The 7294-nt window shown below is 46.5% G+C and overlaps 1 protein-coding gene across 1 annotated transcript in view; it reads right to left on the bottom strand.

The window, feature by feature from the left end:
- The window catches only part of FAR2 (fatty acyl CoA reductase 2), a 58140-nt gene that overhangs the window by 49784 nt on the left and 1062 nt on the right, over positions 1-7294 (bottom strand). The gene's annotated exons all lie outside the window — the stretch shown is intronic.

The following is a 7294-nucleotide window of genomic DNA, read 5'->3' as shown; positions in this document are numbered from 1 at the left end:
GCAGTGGCGGGGGGTGGGGCTGGCGCCACCCCCCCAATCACCCTGCCGGTTGCCTCCCACAGAGAGATGCTACTGGTGGTGGCAGTGGGGTGATCGAGGGGGGCAGGGCCAGCTGGTGAGCAGGCGGCACCACCCCTTGATTGCCCTGCTGGTCACTTCCAAGGTGGGAGCCAGCAGGGTTCCCCCAATCACCCCACCTGTCGCCCCACAGATCGCCCCTGATCGCTGGCCAGGCCTAGGGAACTTACCCATGCACGAATTTCATGCACTGGGCCTCTAGTTTATCTACAATGCTAATCACTGGACTATCTTATTAGATGACCTGGAGAACTAATGATTCAGCAGACACTCTGCTATTGTTAAGGACAATTTTGCACTCAACAAGATTTTAATTTAGTTTACATAAGTGCTAGAGGCCACACAATGTTCAGTCCATCACCTTGGGAATGCCTTGTTCCCACACCCAAGGCCAGTTTCACAGAGTTCTTCTGGAAAATCAATTACCTGGTTAGAAGCAGCAATATCCTAGGGGAGGCAACGCAATGCAGTGGGGAAAGCATGGGTGTTTTAGAGAAGAAAGAACTGAACTGAATTTCTGCTTTGTCGCCCAGTGGGTGTGGTTCAGTGGTTGAGCATCAAACCATGAACCAGGAGGTCACGGTTCGATTCCCAGTCAGGGCACATGTCCAGCTTGCAGGCTCAACTGGGGGCGTGAAGGAGGCAGCCAATTGATGTTTCTCTCTCTCTCTCTTCCTCTCCCTTCCTCTCTCTGAAATCAATAAAAACATATTAAAGGGGAAAAAAGAGAAATTCTGCTGTCATTCCTTGGATAGATGTCAACTTTTTTGGATTAATTTCTCATCTGTAGAGGTTGCAATAAGGCATACCACAGTTTTGTGAAGATTAAATAGGGTAATGAAAGTCAGATGTCTAGGGTAGTGCCTGCCACTTAATAGGTTCCTAATAATAGAAAAACTCCCTTTCTGCTTCCACAATAGTCCATTTTCCAAAGCTGCTAATCTGACAGCTGCGCGTGTATGTGTGAGTATTTGTGTGTGTGTCGGGTCATCTCAAGGTTTCTGGTTAGACCATGTGATCCAGATACCTCTGAAAACTGAATGTGTTCCAGAGTCATGTTGAATCTTGTGGCTTAGTGACTGTTTGTGTGAAATTAGTACAGGCATTTGGAAGCTTTTAAAAAAAGACTTTGAGTGATTGGAAACAATTTAAAAAGAAGGAATGGAGATGGACACCTGAAATCATGTCAGTGATTGAGGTAACTAGTGAATGGTATTGTAAAAGAAAATGAGGAATCGAGAGAATAAATTGCTCTGTTCCTGTGACCTTTAATATTTCCACAGGACTAAATCAATCTCTTTTATTTCTTTTTCTCTTGAAAGAAAGGAAATGGCCCACAGGGGAGAGGCTTAACATGCTTCAGCTAATCTCAGCTGAGTAACTGTCAAACTGAAAACCAGTTACAGGCTTTTAAAAGTGTGTGTTTGTTAGTCATGGGAAATTTAAATGCCTGGCAAGATTATAGTCCCTCTAGCTGTCCCAAGTTTATAGAGGCCTCTTGATTTTAGTGGGATAATTGGTTTCTTAGGAAAAAATATAGTAATGGAACAAAACTGGCTTTGGGGATTTATAATATAAACTTGTTTTCAGTTGCCTTTACCTTATATAGAGATATAAAAGAAATATTCAAGTCAATTAGAAATTCGTTTTTGGAAATAGGGATAAGCAGCTTTTACAAAACAGGAAGATTTTTTTGTTTTGTTTTGTTTTGTTTCTTTAATCAAAGGGTCTTTAAAAATTAACAAGGAACTTTACAAAAAATGAAATTAACATTTCAGTTGGGTGTTTCTTAATACTCAACAAGTTCAGATTGTTGGCCTTTTCTTTGCAGATGTTATTTGGTTCAGTGTTAATGTTTTTAGTTCTAAGTTGTTGGCTTTTTAATATTACTTCAAAGTTAATTTCGTTTTTTAATATATTTTATTGATTTTTTACAGAGAGGAAGGGAGAGGGATAGAAAGCTAGAAACATTGATGAGAGAGAAACATCGATCAGCTGCCTCCTGCACACCTCCTACTGGGGATGTGACTGCAACCAAAGTATATGCCCTTGACTGGAATCGAACCTGGGACCTTTCAGTCAGCAGGTCGATGCTCTATCCACTGAGCCAAACCAGTTAGGGCCAAAGTTAATGTCTTTAAATGCATTATTTTCCTCTTAAGGATTAATTTACATAATGTTTTCTAGAAAACGACCAAACAGTGATAGTCTTGCAAAAGGACTCAATTAACTGTTTCATTATGTCTTCCCATCTTCTATTGTCTGAAACACAATTAATCAGTTCTGTGAACTGAGGGCCCGGTGTGTGACCCTGCATGATTCATTACAGAAAGCTCCCCAGGGTATTTCAAAGTTGATTTATTTCGGGGCCAACTGAGGGCTTATTGAATAATTCATATTTTCCAGAGAAGTTGACTTGAATTATACAGTACAACCTGCCAAACTCTCCTTTGTTTATAAATCCACTTTCTGGTTACATCATGCAGGATGGGCGCTTCCTGGAAACCTTGACTTGTGCCTGGTCTTCTCCGATGCTGCATTCCAAACCCAGCATAATCTCTCTGTGACCCTTCCCTTGTCTGATTACCATAACTTGCTAGGAAAAGACAGACCCATTGTTGGTACCATATTTTTCTGTGTATAAGACACCCCCATGTATAAGACCACCCCCCCTTTCCCAATCCAAAATTAAGAAATCAATATTTTAAACATTTTGCTGGTTTTCCTCTTAAGGCCTTCTTCTTTTTTGGCATCTTTAGGAGTTGTTCTTCCTGTTTTCTCCACTGTCTGATCATACAGTCAGTGGGAAGAGGTCCAAATTGTCTCTCTGCAGCTCTATTTCCATGCTCTTTTGCATAGCTGATTACATTCAGTTTGAATTTTGCAGAGTAAGATAATCACTTACTGGTATTTATCTTTTGATTTTTTAAAAATTTTATGGGCTCAGAATGCTCCAGTCCCTGTTGCATCTCTGCACTCTCCACCTTCACCTCCACCTCCAATTACGGCATCAGCTGATGTCAGTAACAATGAGGCTCATGATTGGAGGAAGTCTGTTTGACAAGGTATGGGCAGCTACACACGGTGCCGTTTCCTCCTTGGCTGACTTCCATGTATAAGACACCCCTCAATTTTTAGTCTAACGATTTTAGAAAAAAATAGTGTCTTATACACAGAAAAATATGGTATCTTCTCAATGAAACTTTGCTTAGATGCTGGCCTTGTGATCACTCTTAATTAACTACCTCGGTCTTAATGTAATTTCAACTATTTGGGGTTTATTTTTCAAGTATGGATTTTGTCTTGATGTTTTCTTACCAAGTTATTCAGAGTAGATTATAGACAGTTTAAGATCCTAAGTAGATATACATGGAATGTGGTTGTTGTGGAAAAACAAAACAAAACACACAAAACAACCCACATCTTTATGGCACTAATAAACCTCAAAATACTCTCAATATTTCTTGTAATTTCACAACTGTAAGATTTATTTCCAACTACTTATCTTTTATAGCAGGGGACATCACGTTTTGTTATAGATAGCAAAATAGAGAAAATATCAATTTCTGTATCTGAAATTGGTTTGGTTAAGATGGAAAGCTGATTAGTTCATAATTAAAGGAGTACATTTTTTATAAGTAAGAGACTAAGCAGCTGGCTTAGAAAACCTCAGCACCCACAAGTTGAAAAGCATGGGGTGTGGTGAGCATGTTCATATTGCAACACATGAAACCTGGCTGATTTTCCTTAGAAGCTTCCCAGATGTGAAAGAAACAAAAATATTTTTTTAAAAGACAATGTTGAACACTTGGAGTTCGAGGGGGGTGGGGGAGGGGGAGAAGGGTAAAGGGGATATAAATGGTGATGGAAGGAGACTTGACTTGGTGTGGTGAACACATAATACAATATACAGATTATATGCTATAGAACTGTACACCTGAGACATATGTAATTTTATTAACCAATGCCATCCCAATAAGTTCAATAAAATTAAATTAAAATTTAAAAAATACATATTCCCTTAGAATCCCCTAAATCTCCTGACAGGCAACCACTGTGCTGGACAATATCGCAGTAGGCAGCTACCTGGCTGGGCACTATCGCAACAGGCAGCTCCTATTGCCAGAGGCAGCTTCCCAGCTGGGCACTATCTCAAGAAGCAGTTACTATCAGTGAGGAAGTCACTCATGAGAGGAAGTCACTATTTCCTCTTGGGGTTGACCAGGCAGGCAGGGGGGGTGGGGTGGGCATCTGTTATCTGCAAACAGCCATCAGCCTCTCACCCAGGCTGGCCAGGCACCCCAGGGGGGACTCCCACCCTGAAGGGGCTGTGGCCAGCCTGCAAACAGCCATCAGCCTCTCACCCAGGCTGGCCAGGCACCCCAGGGGGGACTCCCACCCTGAAGGGGCTGTGGCCAGCCTGCAAACAGCCATCAGCCTCTCACCCAGGCTGGCCAGGCACCCCAGGGGGGACTCCCACCCTGAAGGGGCTGTGGCCAGCCTGCAAACAGCCATCAGCCTCTCACCCAGGCTGGCCAGGCACCCCAGGGGGGACTCCCACCCTGAAGGGGCTGTGGCCAGCCTGCAAACAGCCATCAGCCTCTCACCCAGGCTGGCCAGGCACCCCAGGGGGGACTCCCACCCTGAAGGGGCTGTGGCCAGCCTGCAAACAGCCATCAGCCTCTCACCCAGGCTGGCCAGGCACCCCAGGGGGGACTCCCACCCTGAAGGGGCTGTGGCCAGCCTGCAAACAGCCATCAGCCTCTCACCCAGGCTGGCCAGGCACCCCAGGGGGGACTCCCACCCTGAAGGGGCTGTGGCCAGCCTGCAAACAGCCATCAGCCTCTCACCCAGGCTGGCCAGGCACCCCAGGGGGGACTCCCACCCTGAAGGGGCTGTGGCCAGCCTGCAAACAGCCATCAGCCTCTCACCCAGGCTGGCCAGGCACCCCAGGGGGGACTCCCACCCTGAAGGGGCTGTGGCCAGCCTGCAAACAGCCATCAGCCTCTCACCCAGGCTGGCCAGGCACCCCAGGGGGGACCCCCACCCTGAAGGGACTGTGGCCAGCCTACAAATAGCCATCAGCCCCTCACCCAGGCTGGCCAGACACTCCTATATAATAAAAGGGTAATATGCAAATTGACCCTAACAGCAGAACCACTGGGAATGACTGGTCACTATGACACACACTGACCAGCAGGGGACAGACGCTCAATGCAGGAGCTGGCCCCTGGTGGTTAGTGTGCTCCCACAGGGGGAGCTCTGCTCAGCCACAAGCCAGGCTGATGGCTGCCAGTACAGCGGTGGTTGTGGGAGCCTCTCCTGCCTCCTCAGCAGCGCTAAGGATGTCCGACTGCAGCTTAGTCCTGCTCCCCGCTGGCAAGTGGACATCCCCCGAGGGCTCCCGGGCTGCCAGAGGGATGTCTGACTGCCAGCTTAGGCCTGATCCCCCACGGAGCAGGCCTAAGCCAGTAGGTGGTCATCCCCCGAGGGGTCCCAGACTGTGAGAGGGCACAGGCCGGGCTGAGGGACCCCCCTGAGTTTTGTGCACCGGGCCTCTAGTGTAATAATAATAAGGGAAAAAATACAATATGGTCTTGAATGGAGAAAAACAAACAAAGAACCCTTCCTTGGATTGTTGTTGTGAGGACGAGAAAAGCATCTGTCCTTTAGCCGACACTATTAAGTAAGTAGTTGTTATGATTATTATAATATCATTGATGCTAGTTTTGCAGGACTTGACTTTTGTGTACTTCTTTGAAAACTGGAGGATTCTGTGATTACATTTCTGGAACTGCCCAGAGAGCTGCAGGTTATTCCTCAGCGCCTGACCCTCCCTGGTCAGATTTCCTTTCCTCTCACCAGCCCCTAAGGCCCTAACATGCCCACCTCAAACTGAACCCCGAGTGATCCAACCTTTTAGAACTTACCTGGGTCCTTCCTCAAACAAAACCCCTCTGCATTAAGTCATTGTAAGCTTTGAGCCCTGCCTTATTTTCCTTTCTATCGCTCCAAGCTTTCTGGATTTCTGAGGGATCAGTGAAATGTCAAAAGGAAGAATAAAAATAAACTGGAGACAATTATGTTAATAATCTTTGTCCTTACTAAACTTGGTTTTCACAAATTAACAAACCCTGGTGCTTTCTCCAGACTGAAGATTCCTTTCAGTTTTGTTTATAGTTTTTAACATAATCACAGTGTTCCAAAGTACAACTTCTCGAGGTCTTACAGTTCAAGAACTCATCAAGGAAAGTATGCAAGATGCCCAGCTTCTTTTCAAAGAACTATTTTAGAAAATATCTCATAAGTGATAAAATCAAAATATCAACCCCAAACCAAAAATATAAGAACTACCCAGCCGAATCCCTTTTCCACTAAGGAAAGACTATGAACTTCTGAATCATAGACAATCTGAAACTCACAATCACAACTAGCCCCCTTGTTGTGAATCCTTTGCAAAATTGCCACCCTGTACCGCAATGATCTATACCTGTGGTTGGCAAACCACGGCTCGCGAGCCACATGCGACTCTTTGGCCCCTTGAGTGTGACTCTTCCACAAGATACCACGTGAGGGCGCGCACATACAGTGTGATTGAAACTTCGTGGCCCATGCGCAGAAGTCGGTATTTTGTGGAAGAGCCACACTCAAGGGGCCAAAGAGCCACATGTGGCTCGCGAGTTGTGGTTTGCCGAGCCACAGTTTGCTGACCGCTGATCTATACTAATAATAGAGGAATATACAAATTGTCTGGGACGCCGTCACAGTAACAGTAATGACCAAACAGCAGGTTGCATGGGGTGACTAGGCCGACAGGGGTGTTAGTGAGGGATGACCAAACGACTGAACAGCAGGTTGCATGGGGTGACCACACCGGCAGGGGGGGCAGTTGGGGGTGACCAGGCCAGCAGGGGAGGGGCAGTTGGGAGCGACAAGACCAGTGGGTGGGGGGAAGTTAGGGGCGACCAGGATGGCAGAGAGGGACAGTTGGGGGTGACCAGGCCCACAGGGGGGGCAGTTGAGGGCGACCAGGCTAGCAGGGTGGGAAGTAAGGGGCAAGCAGGCCAGTGGTGGGGGGGCAGTTAGGGGCAATCAGGGAGGCAGGCAGAGGCAGTTAGGGGTTATCAGACTGGCAGGGGGGGCAGTTAGGGGCAATCAGGAAGGCAGGCAGGTGAGCAGTTAGGAGCCAGCAGTCCCGAATTGTGAGAGGGATGTC

Source organism: Myotis brandtii, unplaced genomic scaffold (genome assembly GCF_000412655.1).
Source record: "Myotis brandtii unplaced genomic scaffold, ASM41265v1 scaffold886, whole genome shotgun sequence".
Classification (NCBI taxonomy): domain Eukaryota; kingdom Metazoa; phylum Chordata; class Mammalia; order Chiroptera; family Vespertilionidae; genus Myotis; species Myotis brandtii.
This window is presented reverse-complemented; position numbering and strand designations above follow the sequence as displayed.